This window comes from Rhinopithecus roxellana, chromosome 4 (assembly GCF_007565055.1).
Source record: "Rhinopithecus roxellana isolate Shanxi Qingling chromosome 4, ASM756505v1, whole genome shotgun sequence".
NCBI lineage: Eukaryota > Metazoa > Chordata > Mammalia > Primates > Cercopithecidae > Rhinopithecus > Rhinopithecus roxellana.
In genome coordinates, this window is record NC_044552.1 from 74,773,780 (window position 1) to 74,788,735 (window position 14,956).

Consider the following 14,956-nt stretch of genomic DNA (forward strand, 5'->3'; position numbering starts at 1 on the left):
AACTATCATCAGAGTGAGCAGGCAACCTACAGAATGGGAGAAAATTTTTGCAATCTATCCATCTGACAAAGGTCTAATATCCAGAATCTACAAGGAACTTAAATTTACAAGAAAAAAACAACCCCTTCAAAAAGTGGGTGAAGGATATGAACAGACGCTTCTCAAAAGAAGACATTTACGCCGCCAACAAACATATTAAAAAAAGCTCATCATCATTGGTCATTAGAGAAGTCTAAATCAAAACTACAGTGAGATACCATCTCACGCTAGTTAGAATGGCGATCATTAAAAAGTCAGGAAACAACAGATGCGATGATGTGGAGAAATAGAACACTTTTACACTGTTGGGAGTGTAAATTAGTTCAACCATTGTGGAAGACAATGTGGCATTTCCTCAAGGATCTAGAACCAGAAATACACCATTTGATCCATCAATCCCATTACTGGGTATATACCCAAAGGATTATAAATCATTCTCCTATAAAGACACATGCACACGTATGTTTATTGCAGCACTATTTAGAATAGTGAAGACTTGGAACCAACCCAAATGCCCATCAGTGATAGACTGGATAAAGAAAATGTGGCACATATATGCTATGGAATACTATGCAGCCATAAAAAAGAATGAGTTCATGTCCTTTGCAGGGACATGGATGAAACTGGAAACCACCATCCTCAGCAAACTAACACAGGAACAGAAAACCAAACACCGCATGTTTTCACTCATTAGTGGGAGTTGAACAATGAGATCACATGGACACAGGGAGGGGAACATCACACACCAGGGTGTGCCAGGGGTTGGGGGACAAAGGGAGGGAGAGCATTAGAACAAATACCTAATGCATGTGGGGCTTAAAACCTAGATGACGGGTTGATAGATGCAGCAAACCACCATGGCACATGTATACCTATGTAACAAACCTGCACGTTTTGCACAAGTATCCCAGAACTTAAAAAAAAAAGTTATCTTCTTGGCCGGGCACAGTGGCTCCTGCCTGTAACCCCACCACTTTAGAAGGCTGAGGTGGATGGATTACTTGAGGTCAGGAGTTCAAGACCAGACTGGCAACATGGCAAAACCCCATCTCTACTAAAAATACGAAAAATTAGGCGGGCATGGTGACGCATGCCTGTAGTCCCAGCTACTGGGAAGGCTGAGACATAATTTCTTGAACGCAAGAGGTGGAGGTTGCAGGTTGCAGTGAGCTGAGATCGTGCCACCTCACTCCCGCCTGGCAGCAGAGCCAAAAAAAAAAAAAAAAAAAATTCCTTACTTATATTCTTACAGACTATATTATTTTAAATGTGATATTCTAGAGATTGATGGTGGTGATGTTTGGATAACAGTATGGATTTACTTAATGCCACAGAACTCTGTACACTTAAACATGCTGAAAATGATAATTTTATATTATGCATATTTTACCACAGTAATAAATATGGAAACAAATAGTATGGAGGGGCCAGGTACAGTGGCTATCTCCTATAATCCCAGAACTTTGGAAGGCTAGAGCAGGAGGATCACTTGAGGTCAAGAGTTAAAAACCAGTTTGGGTAACATAATGAGACCCTCCTCTACAAAAAATACAAAAATTAGCTAGGTATGGTGGCGTGCACCTATAGTCCCAGCTACTCGGGAGACTGAGGTGGGAGGATTGTTTGAGCTCAGGAGGTCAAGGCTGCAGTGGGCCAGGATTGCACTACTGCACTCCACCCTGGGTGACAGGGTGAGACCCACCATCTCATAAAGAAGAAAAAAAAAAAGGGGGGGAAACTGGAGAGGGCAGTTTCTTTCCCTTCAAACTATAAAAGCAAGGAAAAAAGTAGTTCTTTATGACTTTTTGCCAAGAACCCTCAGTTCTTACTCATCTGTTGTGTTTTACAGTCTACTTTATCTAATACTAGTATAGCCAGTCCAGTTTTCTTATGAGGATTTGCAGGGTATGTAATTTTCTGTCCTTTCACTTTTAACCTGTTTTGATTTTTGAGGCAGAGTCTCACTTTCTCACCCAGGCTGGGGTGCAGTGGCACAATCTCGGCTCACTGCAACCTTCACCTCCCAGATTCATGCGATTCTTGTGCTTCAGCCTTCCAAGTAGCTGGGATTACAGGCGCATGCCAACACGCCTGGCTAATTTTTGTATTTTCAGTAGAGACAGAGTTTCACCATGGTGGCCAGGCTGGTCTCGAACTCTCAACCTCAGGTGATCCACCCCGCCCTTGGCCTCCTAAAATGCTGGGATTACAGGTGTGAGCCACCACGCCTGGCTCTTCATGTGGATTTCATTTACCATCTGGTATCATTTTTTTCAGCCTGAAGGGCTTTCTTTAGTATTTCTTTTTTCTTCTTCTAAGGTTCCCATCAGATGGGTAATGTGCTGAAGTCATAACAAGGTTTGAAGGAGGCATGTCACACACATGAGCATGAAAACCCAATCATCATGCTTACGAACTACAGAAGGATTTCTTTAGTATTTCTTCTAAGTCAGGTCTGCTAACTATGAAGGCTTGTAGTCTTTTTTTTTTTTTTTTTTTTTTTTGTCTGGAACTGTCTTAATGTTTTTATTTTTGAAGGATAGTCTTGTTAGATGTATTAGTTTTTTATTGCTGAATTAAAAATTACCACAATTGTAGCTCTCAAAACACCCCCAGCCAGGTGCAGTCCCATCTACACAGGAGGCTAAGACAGGAGAATCACTTACCCCAGGAGTTTGAGGCGGCTGCAGTGTGCTGTGATCATGCCTGTAAATAGCCTGTACTCCAGCCTGGGAAATAAGCAAGACACTGTCTCTTTAAAAAAGTAAAAATTAAAATAAATAGATGGAGTTTTTAATTATTTAAAAAACACCACCAAATATCTCACAAGTTTCTGTAAGTGAGAAGTCTGAATATGGCTTATCTGGACCTTTTGCTTGGGGTCTCACAGTGCCTGCAATCAAGGAAGGTTGGTCAGGGTTGTGGTTTCATCTGAGGCTCCAGAGTTCTCTTCCAGGCTTACACAGTTGTGGGCAGTATTATTTTCCTGGAGCTGTAGAGTTTAGAGTAGACTTCCTCTTAAAGGCCAGTGAAAAAAAACCTCTTTGATCTCAGTGAAGACTAAAGCCCCTTTTTAAGGGGCTCACCTGATTAAGTCAAGACTACTCACAAAAAAACTCAGTGAAGTCAAAGTCAAACTGATTAGGGAGTTTAATATCTGTAAAATCCCTTCACCTTTGCCATGTATTGTAACCTGATTATGGAAGTGACATCCATCACATTCATAGGCCTTTCTCACATTCTCAGGGAGGTGTGTATGCCAAGTGGTGGCAATTTTAGGCACCGTCTTGGAATTCAGCCTACCACACTGGATAGGGAATTCTTTGTTGATTTTTTTTTTCTTTGAGCACTCTGAATATGCTGCTGCTTCCTTGTCTCCATTGTTTCTGGTGAGAAGTCAGCTGTTAATCTTACTATGGATCCCCTGTATTGATGAGTAGATTTCTCTTGCCACTAAATTCAAGATTTTGCTTTTCTTTGGCTTTTAACAGTTTTACTGTGATTGTTGGGTGGGGATCTCTTTGTGTTTATCCTACTTAGAGTTCATTGAGCTTCTTGGATGTATAGATTAAGGGTTTAGTCAAATTTTTAAAGTTTTCAGCCATTATTTATTGTTTCTTTCTCTCATCGTGGGACTCCCATTACTTGTGTGTTGATAGGCTTGTTGGTATCCTACAGGTCCCTGAGACTCTGTTCATTCTTATTTTTTTCTTTCTTTCTGCTTTTCAGATTGGACAGTTTCTTGATGTGTCTTCAAGTTTGCTGATGCTTTTGTCTGCCAGTTTGAATCCACTGTTGATCCCCTTCAGTTAATTTTTCGTTTCAGCTATTATACTTTTCAGCTATAGAGATCCAATTCAGTGTTTTTTTAATAATCTTTTTATTGAGATTCTCTATTCCTTGAATCATTGTCATCATGCTTTTCTTTCAGTTCTTTAAGCATGGTTTCCTTTAATTTGAACATATTAATAGCTGCTTGGAAATCCTGGACAGCTGAACAGCTGAACCTCCCCAGAGACAGTTTCTGACTTTTTATCCTGTCTGTGGCCCACACTTTCCAGTTTCTTTGCATGTCTCATAATTTTTTGTTAAACTGAACATTTTAGATAATACATTGTAGAGACTCTGAGTTAGATTGCCTCCTGCCCCTCCCCAAAGGGAGGTGTTTGTTGCTATTTTTTTGGGGGGGGAGTTGCCTGCATTAAGTCTGTAGTATGAGGTGGTGATAGCAGAGATCAATTTTTTTTTTTGCCAGGTTTTCTAAGGGTCACCCTGAGTCAGTTTGTCAGTTTATCTTAGTGGTCAGAAATGAATGGTTAAAGGTTATGCGTAGCTACTTGAGCCAGTGAGGCTTCAGCCTTTTTCTTTTTTTAAGAGACAGGGTCTTGCTCTGTTGGCCAGGTTGGTCTTGAACTCCTGGCCTTAAGCAGTCCTCCCACCTTCGCCTCCCAGAGTGCTAGGATTACAGGCGTGAGCCCCTGCACCTGACTAGCTTCTGCTTTTTGCCAATGCAAGTTGGAAAACAAAGTCAAAGTTCAGGCAGTTTACAAGTTTGCCCCAGCTTTTACTTCGTGCCGTCTTCTCATGTCCATAGCTGTCCGTGTCTGTTAAAGGTGTCATTCAGCCATGGATGTTTGTATAACTAGGGTCCTCTCCAGCTGAGCATGCACACAGCTTTGTGTAAGCACACATACTTCTTTTTTTGAGACGGACTCTTGCTCTGTCGCTCAGGCTCTAGTGCAGTGGCGTGATGTTGGCTCACTGCAGCCTCTGCCTCCTGGGTTCAAGAGATTCTTCTGCCTCAGCCTCCCAAGTAGCTGGGATTATAGGCATGTGCCACCATACCCGGCTAATTTTTTGTATTTTTAGTAGAGACAGGGTTTCACCATGTTGGCCAGGCTGGTCTCATACTCCTGACCTCATGATCCGCCCGCCTCAGCCTCCCAAAGTGTTAGGATTACAGGCTTGAGCCACCGCGCCTGACATCACACAGACCCTCAGACCTCCACAGATACCTGGGAGCTAATCAAGGCCCACCATGGCTATGTAATTCTTTTGGTAAGCCTGCTGGTTTGTTGCTTGCCCCCAATATTGCAACCTTGGGTTGCTGCAATATTAGCCTTCCCCACTGTTTGCTGCCAATATTGCTGTTGGTTTCAACAATAGTCCCGCATTTGGGGCTTTTCTATATTCTACTCCTAACCAGTGGCACCCCTCCAGCAGTGATGGTGTTGGTTTTCACAGCGTGCCCCATCCTGGTAGAACTACCATTGATAGAGCTGGTGGAGCTTGGTAACAATAGCCCTAGGTTAAAACACACAGACTTCTGGCTGGGCAAGGTGGCTCATGCCTATAATCCCAACACTCTGGGTGGCCGAGGCGGGTGGATCACCTGAGGTCAGGATTTTGAGACCAGCCTGGCTAACATGGTGAAACTCCATATCTACTAAAAATACAAAAATTAGCCAGGCATGGTGGCGGGTGCCCGTAATCCCAGCTACTCAGGAGGCTGAGGCAGAAGAATCGCTTGAACCCACAAAGAAGAGGTTGCCATGAGCCGAAATCGCACCACTGCACTCCAGCCTGGGCAACAAGAGTGAGACTCCTTCTCAAAAACAAAAACAAAAAAACCCACACACAGACTTCTGCTCTTCTTAACTGAGTTGAGTAGTTTTTCTTGAATGATCACTTTTCAATTTGTTATACACCTGTGCCTACTTTCCAGAGTTCTGATATGGTGGTTTGACGTGTTTGTCTAGTTTTTTCATTGAATTTTGGAGAGAGGCTCTGTTGAACTTCTCACTCGACTATTCCAGCAGTTCCCCCTTTACCTTTTTATTTTATACATTTCTTTTAGGTTCTCATATTTTTAAGAGAAATGGTCTTATTCATGTTATGTTTTTCTTTACGTTATTATGCTTTTACTCTTAATTTATGGGTGCTCAGAAACACTTTTTATGCAGTGTTTAAATGTTTTTAGAAGCCTCTTAATCAAATATTCCCAGGCCCCTTGAACATAGTAGTTGTTGAGGTAGTCATTAAATGCCCATCTAGTAGAGTTTTAAAGCTTTATTTAATATCTGCTTTGGGTCACGTACTATAACCATAGTATGACTTTAGAGCATGGATTTGAAGTTGAACCTGTGCACAATCCTCTCTCTTGTTAATGGAAATGTGACCTTGAACAAGTTGCTTAATTCTTCTCTTTTGAATGTCTTCAACCATAAAATAAAACTTCAGAGGCGTAAATGTGACTTAAGGCATAATATTTGCCCCACATTAAGTATTCAGTAAGTGATAACCTGTGAGAATGTGTGAGAAGAATGTATAATAATAGTTTCTACGTAATTATTAAGGTAAGTGACAGTATTTTCTTTCTTTTCTTTTCCTTTTCCTTTCTTTTCTTTTCTTTTCTTTTCTTTTCTTTTCTGTCTTGAGACAGGGTCTTGCTATGTTGCCCAGGCTGGTCTTGAACTCTTGGCCTCAAGCAGTCCTCCGGAGTAGCTGGGATTACAAACATGAGCCACTGCACCTGGCTCATTTTAAAGATGGTAAAACTCAGATTAGAGAAGGAAAGTAATTTGGTAATTTGGCGTGATCATACTGTTAATGAGTTCCAGAAAGAGTTGAACCCGGGTCTGCTTGACTAATCCATTTTTCCCTGCTACTTCTGGGAATCAGAAAAGGCATCAAGGGCTGGGCACAGTGGCTCACGCCTGTAATCCCAGCGCTTTGGGAGGCTGAGGCGAATGGATCACTTGAGGTCAGGAGTTCAAGAACAGCCTGGCCAATGTGATGAAACCCCATCTCTACTAAAAAATACAAAAAACTAGCCGGGCGAGGTGACGGGTGCCTGTAGTCCTAGCTACTCGGGAGACTGAGGCAGGAGAATGGCGTAAACCCGGGAGGTGGAGCTTGCAGTGAGCTGAGATCCAGCCACTGCACTCCAGCCTGGGCGACAGAGCGAGACTGCATCTCAAAAAAAAAAAAAAAAAATTAGCAGGATTTGGGGGCACATGCGTGTAATTCCAGCTACTCGGGAGGCTGACGTAGGAAAATTGCTTGAACCCAGGAGATGGAAGTTTCAATGAACCAAGATTGCACATGGCAGTCCAGCCTGGGTGACCTGTGAGACTCTGTCTCCAAAAACAAAGAAAGAAAAGGTGTTACGGGTTTGTGGTTAGCTCTTATCATTGGTACAAAGCAAATATTTATTTGTTTGCATTTTCCCCCCACATCATGCAACAACATGTCAAGAACTTCTACTACAAAAGTGATACACCAATTATTTGAACCTTGTGTGTTTCTCTAAGATACAGCCTTAGTGAATAAAACCTGGAATTTCTTAGGTGAACGGAAAAATAAGAGACTTTAAACTCTTCATCCACAAATATGAGCATCAAAACTGGGACACTTTTATTAAAAAAAATTTTCTTTTTTAGTGGGGTTTGAGGTGGAGGTTTCACTGAGTTGCCTAGGCTGGTCTCAAATTCCTGGGCTCAAAGGATCCGCCTACCTCAGGCTCCCTAGTAGCTGGGACTACAGGCACATGCCACTGTACCTGGCTCTCAGGAACGCTTTTGATACATAATGGTGTAAGTAGCTATAAAAAGTATACTTAGAACAATTTTGTTAGCTTTAAAGCCTCTGAGACTGAAACATTGTACATACATGTTTTTATCATAATGTACTCCAAAAATTATGTACTCTCTTACAGAAACCTCCCCAGTGGTATTCCATCTCTTTAATTCTCTTTCCTGACCTATTTTTGTCTGTACTGTGACACATACTCTGCTTGGGTATCCTCTTATAATTCTTAACTGTGTCATAAAATCAGCTAATGCAGGGACAATGTTCATGTACTTAGTTCATGGTAGATTCTTATGGGGAAGAGGGGTATCCATTTATAGTGGATTCTTTTTTTTTTTTTTGGAGGCAAGGTCTTGCTCTGTTGCCCAGGCTGGAGTGCAGTGATGTCATCGCAGCTCACTTCAGCCTTGATCTCCTGGGCTCAGGTGATCTCCCACTTCAGCCTCCTGAGTAGCTGAGACTACAGGCGTGTGCCACCATGCCTGGCTAATTTTGTAGTTTTAGTAAAGATAGGGTTTTGCTATGTTGCCAAGGCTGGTCTCAAACTCCTGAGTTCAAGCAGTCAGCCTACCTCAGCCTTCCAAGGTGCTAGGATCACAGACACGAGCCACTGCACCCAGCCCATCATGGTAGATTCTTTTTTTTTGAAACGGAGTCTCACTCTTGTCCCCCAGGCTAGAGTGCAGTGGCACAATTTTGGCTCACTACAACCTCTGCCTCCCTGGTTCACGTGATTCTCCTGCCTCAGACTCCTGAGTAGCTGGATTACAGGCACTCACCGCCATGCCTGGCTAATTTTTGTATTTTTAGTAGAGATGGGGCTTCACCATGTTAGCCAGGCTGGTCTCGAGCTCTTGACCTCAGGTGATTGATCTGCCTGCCTCGGCCTCCCAAAGTGCTGGGATTACAGGCGTGAGCCACCGCACCTGGCCTCATAGTAGTTTCTTCATGCCTTTTTTGCTGTGTACTTATTAGCATTCTAAGTAACATCATTTTAATGGCTAATGAGCTGTCATAATCAATATTGATAGATGTCATGGTTTAAAATCTTACCATGCTTCCAAGTAAGATTTGAGGGCTAGAGATAAAGGATCTGGAATGATTTCCTTTTCTTACAAACTCTGCAACTCAGAGTAGAGGGGAAGGTATTGGAAGGTAGAGAGAAAGGTGGCCAAAATACTTAGAAATCAACTTTAAATTATGAGGGAAAGAACCAGAATATTCTGCTCTCCAGCTCCACCTCAAACGCTTATTATACCTAACAGTTAAAAAAGCCAGAAAATATTTTAAATTGTGCCGATCTGATTATGTATTGAAACTTTTGATGGCAAGTTGCAGCTCCTCTTAACCATGGTTTATATGGGGGATTCTTAGACAGTTACTTTCCATTTCTAATAAAAAGATTTTTGTGTTAGTGATTTGAGTACTGTGAGGCTGTTAGAACAATAAACATTCTTTGTGGAGCTTTATGAAAGGAGTAATGTGTTGTAATGGCACTACTGTCAATCTGCAAATATAAAGCATGCATGTGTATAGTGTTTAATGTCATTGTCTAGTTGCTGTTATAGCTAATCACTCTGGAAGAGTTTATTAACATATGTATCACTCATGTGTTAGAGAATTTAGACTTATTAAACATTCGTTTTCATGTTTTTTATAGTTTTCCAGGTAATACTTCAAGCTTTGAAGAAACAGCTTAGTTTTGTTCTTTTATAATATAGGTGGCAAACTATTATATATATATATATATATATAGAGAGAGAGAGAGAGAGAGAGAGAGAGAGAGAGAGAGGTAGAGAGAGAGACAGGGTATAGCTGTGTTGGCCAGCTTGGTATTGAACTCCTGACTTCAAGCAATCATTCTGCTTCAGCCTCCCAAAGTGCTGGGATTACAGGCACGAGCCATCGTGCCCAGCCAAAACTGTTTCATGCAACTATTTTTAGAGGTTTATTAAGTTATTTATTGTAGAGAGCAACTCAGTCTTAAATTACAGTTTTTATTTAGAATCTTACCTTTCTTTAGCATAGAAAAACTTTAGCTCATTTTATCAGATTTCTAAATTATGAAGGAATTCTTTCCTTGCTGAATAATCCAGAATTAATTGACTTTTCTGTATTACTGAGGAACCTCAACTACTCAGAATATAATCAGAAGCTAATTAAGGAATTAGAAAAGAAGAGCAAAGAGTTAAATAACAAGTCTTATATACTTTTTTTTTTTTTTTAAGGTCAAGTCTCACTCTGTCGCCCAGGCTGGAGTGCAGTGCGTGATATCAGCTCACTGCAACCTCCGCTTCCCAGGTTCAAGTGATTCTTGTGCCTCAGCCTCCCGAGGAGCTGGGACTACAGGCATGTGCCACCATGCCTGGCTAATTTTGTATTTTTAGTAGAGACGGGATTTCACCATATTGGGCAGGCTAGTCGTGATCTCCTGACCTCAAGTGGCATCCCAACATGCTGGGATTACAGGTGTGAGCCACTGCGCCTAGCCCAAGTCTACATACTTTTGAGTTACCAAGTTTTTAGAGATGAAATACTATCCTCTCATAATCTGCATCTTGTTTAGCATAACTCTACCAAAGTCACGTTATTGCTTCAGTTGATTATTGCTATGTAAAAACCCTAAAAGTTGGTGACCGAAAGCAGTTACAATTAAACATTCACTTCATTACAGTTCTACAGTTTGGTCAGGTCTTAGAAGTCATGACTTGTCTCTATTCCACTTGATATCTGTGGGGACACTTGACTGGGACTGGAGGATTTATTTTCGAGATAACTCAGTCATATGGCTGGCTGCCAGCTGGGAGCTCAGATGGGAATGTAGATCAGGTCCTCAGTTCTTCATGGGGAGAGTTAGACTTCTCTCAGAATAACGGTGACAGGATCCCAAGAGAGAATATCTTTATGAACAGATGTTCCAAGAGGACAGGCCCCAATTCACAAATGTTTCATCAAAGGCAGTCACATGGCCAAGCCAGTGTGAGAGAGGATACAGAACAATATTTAAATATTCAGCGTTACGGTTTATTGTAGGCTACTAAAGTAAAGTAGCTACTACTACTGCAGTGTTCCTTCTCATTCTACAGCAAAGTAGCCTTTCTGGAGGACAACTTGAAGGCTTAATATTTATAGTCTTTGGCCTAGGAATTTCACCTTTAGGGTTTATCCTAAGGAAAATATTTAAACTCCCTGGATCTGTATCAAGGCTTAATCTAGTTTTCATCCATAGCATTTTGCCCAGAGTGAGATAGCTGGTTAATGCAGGAATTCAGATTAAAACCAGATTTTCTAGTTCCAGAACTGTGTGCTTAATCATTGTACTATACAGCCTCTCACCCAGGGATGTCTATATATAACCATGTCAATGATATGAGAAGCTGATAATATATTTAATAAAAATAAGATTTGTATATATAAAAATCTAAAAGGCTGTATACTGAAATGGAATATCTACAAGCCAGTATGTATGTTTTTTAATTGTAAGGATGTCTTTTATAAGTCCACCATGCAGACTCAATATATTCACATGTATATGTTTTGTTTTGTTTTTTGTGACAGAGCCTCACTCTGTCGCCCAGGCTAGAGTGCAGTGGTGCAATTTTGGCTCACTGCAACCTTTGCCTCCTGGGTTCAAGCGATTCTCCTGCCTCAGCCTCCGAGTAGCTGGAACTACAGGCACATGCCACCATGCCTGGTTAATTTTTATACTTTTGGTAGAGATGGGTTTTGCCATTTTGGCCAGGCTGGTTTTGAACTCCTGACCTCAGGTGATCCACCCGCCTCGGCCTCCCAAAGTGCTAGGATTACAAGCGTGAGCCACCGCACCCAGCTGTCACATGTATATGTTTTATATATTTTTTAATTTTACCCTGATACTCAAATACTGGTCTCCACCCTTTCATTCAAACATCAAAGAGCTATGTGATTGTGGTTGTAAATGCTACATGTAATGAATCCCGTCCCCATCCGCCTTCACACTGTAAATATAATGTAAATATAACCCTTGAGGAGGATGTCTTGAGATCCCTGTGGTCCATGGCTGCCTGATACTCCATGTGTAGAAGCTTAGAAAATACCAGTACTTACTGAATAGAGCTTCTTAACCAATATTCTTTAACTGGCTTCCACATCATAGTTTTACTTATAATGACTTTACACTCCATTCTCGCAGTATTATTCCAAATCACTACCCTTAAAGAGGTAAAATATTATTGCCCATATCTGTCCCAGCTAAACCAGAATTACTTGGTGATTGTACAAATTCCCAAGTTCCTACCCTCTTTCACATTTGTTAAGTCTAGGGCAGCAGTTATTCCCTCTGTCAGCCAGGCTGGAGTGCAGTGGAACAACCTTGGCTTACTGCAACCTCTGCTTCTCGGTCTCAAGTGATTCTCCTGCCTCAGCCTCCCGAGTTGCTGGAATTATAGGCGTATGCCACCACACCTGGCTAATTTTTGTATTTTTAGTAGAGACAGGGTTTCGCCATGTTGGCCAGGCTGGTCTCGAACTCCTAGGGCAGCAGTTCTTGACCCTGGATGCACTTGAGAATCATTTGAAAATGCTGATGTCCAGATTCCACCCTAGATCAGTTGCATGAGATTCTCTAGTTGGTGTCACTTGAGTATGTTTCTTAGCATTGGACAAGTTGGGAAGATACAGAAAATAGTTTTGCATTTTAAAGATTGTCCAAAAAAGGTATTAGACTATTAATAGTTTTATTTCAGCATAAGCCTGTAGGATTATGTAAATCTTCATGAATTGTTATGAATGAATTTTCCTTTAAAATAGAATTACTATTGCACAGTTTCATTAGAGATTACTCATTGAAAACCTTGTGTGAGCTCTCCAGTGAGTCTTGTTGCTAATTCACAGATGAAGAATATGGGCAATGTAGGAAAAATATCTGGAATTCCTTGGTTTATGCATTTAAGCTAGTCTAGATAATTTATTCTCTACTGTTTTGGAAATTATACCATAAAGGATACTTCTTTTAAAATAATGAGGAATTGTATCACTGGAAGGCCATGTCCTTATTTTTTAAAGAAAGAAACTAAATACTTTGGCTTAGTGACAATCTACATTTCAAAGGTTCTCGGGACTAAAAGCTTATTCTTCATTTAAATGACTTCTTCTCAGCCTTATTAAGAGTTCATCTAGGTTATAAACCATATCTCCAGTTATTCATGCTGTTCCAGATTGGGTAAAACAGGTATCAAAAGTACTGAGGGGAGAAGTAATAGCTTAAGCACTTCTCAGTTTATCTTTTATCTCTAGATGTAGATATTTGGAGAAATGCGGCTGTTTAATGAGAACTGTAGTGGGGCATCCATTTACATCTCTTAGGATTGGTTGAATAGAGTATGGCCTATTGAGTATACTTTTGATGTTGTTGCCAGTCTCTTTTCAAATGTACACGTGACACTATCTGAAGAAATACTAGAAACACCTCGTAAACATTTTTCTAATATCTATTGTTAAGCTATATTCAGGTGATCACATTTTGAGGCTTGGTTTTCTGCTTGGCTATCAGTGATAATCAGGTAACATATAGGGTATTTGTGAGCTGCTGACTTTAATAGGTCAGCCTGTGTAAGTGTATAAGACCTACCTTTTTGGAGACCAATAATGTGGTAGTTTCTTATGCTTAGACTTGAAGGGAGCACTTGTTTTAGACCTCTATACCATGGTTTCAAAAATCTTTTCCTTAGTATATAATGTCCATTTGCATTCCTGATGATCTTACCCTGTGTGATTAGTAATACTTTTTGTAGAAAATGGCTGGTTTAGTATCTGGCCTACACATACCTCTTTTAACATTTTATCGCTTTGCAGTTTTGTTTCTGGTATATTAGAACAAATAGCAACAAAATAACATTGAACAATTCTCTTCAGGTTTTTAGTCTTGTTCTTTTTTAGTTCTTTGACTGTCCCAGGATCTTGTAATTATTTCATCACTTTTTCGTGAGCCAAGCAAAATATATTCTCATCTTGCAAATGAAAAGCAAGATACCTACTAGCTTGAGCATTACCCTGAATTTCTCCGTAAGAGTACAAATATCCAAGTAGACTATAAACCCTTCTTTAATTCTGTTTATTAAATCAACAAATTGAGAACGTACTATACTTAATACATCTGTATATTAATACTGTATTTGGCAGGGAGTGGGGCTTTCCTTCAGTAAAGCAATCTCTCTCCTAATGGTTAAAGTTCGATAAATAACTTCACCTAAAAATGTGAATTCTCCAAGAAGCAGAGTTTATTCTGTGGTCTGATAATTTTGTAAGTACAAATTCGCTGGGCAAATTCTAAATGGCACTAAATTTTATTGTGAAGGGCTGGTTCAAGAAAAAGGTATTAAAAGGTGGGGGAAAGATAACTGTTGGAGGAATCTGACCTCTCCTTACCAAGTGACCCAGTCATGGGACAAAACTGACATTATGTGCCTTCTGATGTGATGCCTCAGAAAGCATCAACATTCCTGCGGTTTAGGAACATTACTGCCAACAATGCATAACAAAACTGGTCATGAGGAAACAGACAAACCCAAATGTAGAATGTAGCTCAGATAGCTGGCCTGAACTCTTTATTGTCAATGTCTTCAATGACAACAAGGCAGGGGCGAGTCTTCTAGGTTAAAGGTGACTAAAGAAACAACGTGCAATATATAATTCTTGAATATTCTAAAGCATAGGGAATGGTGGGCAATAAAACCGAAAAGTTTAAACTGCACTCTAAATATGGGGCTAAGGTGTTTACCTGTGACCTTGAGATATGGTTTATAACCTAGATGAACTCTTAATAAGGCTGAAAAGAAGTCATTTAAATGAAGAATAAGCTTTTAGTCCAGAGAACCTTTGAAACGTGCAGTGGCTCACGCTGATAATCTCAGCACTTTGGGAGGTCGAGGCGGGTGGATCACAAGGTCAGGAGTTCAAGACCAGCCTGGCCAACATGGTGAAATCCCATCTCTACTAAAGATACAAAAAAATTAGCCAGGCATGGTGATGCGCGCCTGTAATCCCAGCTACGCCAGCTACGCGGAAGGCTGAGGCAGGAGGCAGAGGTTACAGTGAGCTGAGATCGCGCCATTGCACTCCAGCCTGAGCGACAAGGCGAGACTCTGTCTCAAAAAAAAAAAAAAATAACCACCAGAGGTGGGAGGATCCCTCCAGCCCAAGTGTCTGTCGTGCGCTAGGATCTTGCCACTGTACTCCACCCTTGGCAACACAGCGAGACCCTCTGTTTTTTCCTGTCTTCTTTGATAATATTGGTAATCTATTTTATAGTTTTCCAAAGAAATGTTACTAAGTAGTGGTAACAGATTAG

At 40.8% G+C, this 14,956-nt stretch overlaps 1 protein-coding gene and 1 non-coding gene across 2 annotated transcripts in view; one reads left to right on the forward strand and one right to left on the reverse strand.

The window, feature by feature from the left end:
* Nucleotides 1–14,956, forward strand: part of SNX3 (sorting nexin 3) — a 52,438-nt gene that overhangs the window by 18,474 nt on the left and 19,008 nt on the right. The gene's annotated exons all lie outside the window — the stretch shown is intronic.
* LOC115897196 lies at nt 2,364–2,467 on the reverse strand. The gene has a single exon (XR_004057125.1). It is a non-coding gene; the product is annotated as a small nucleolar RNA U13 (small nucleolar RNA).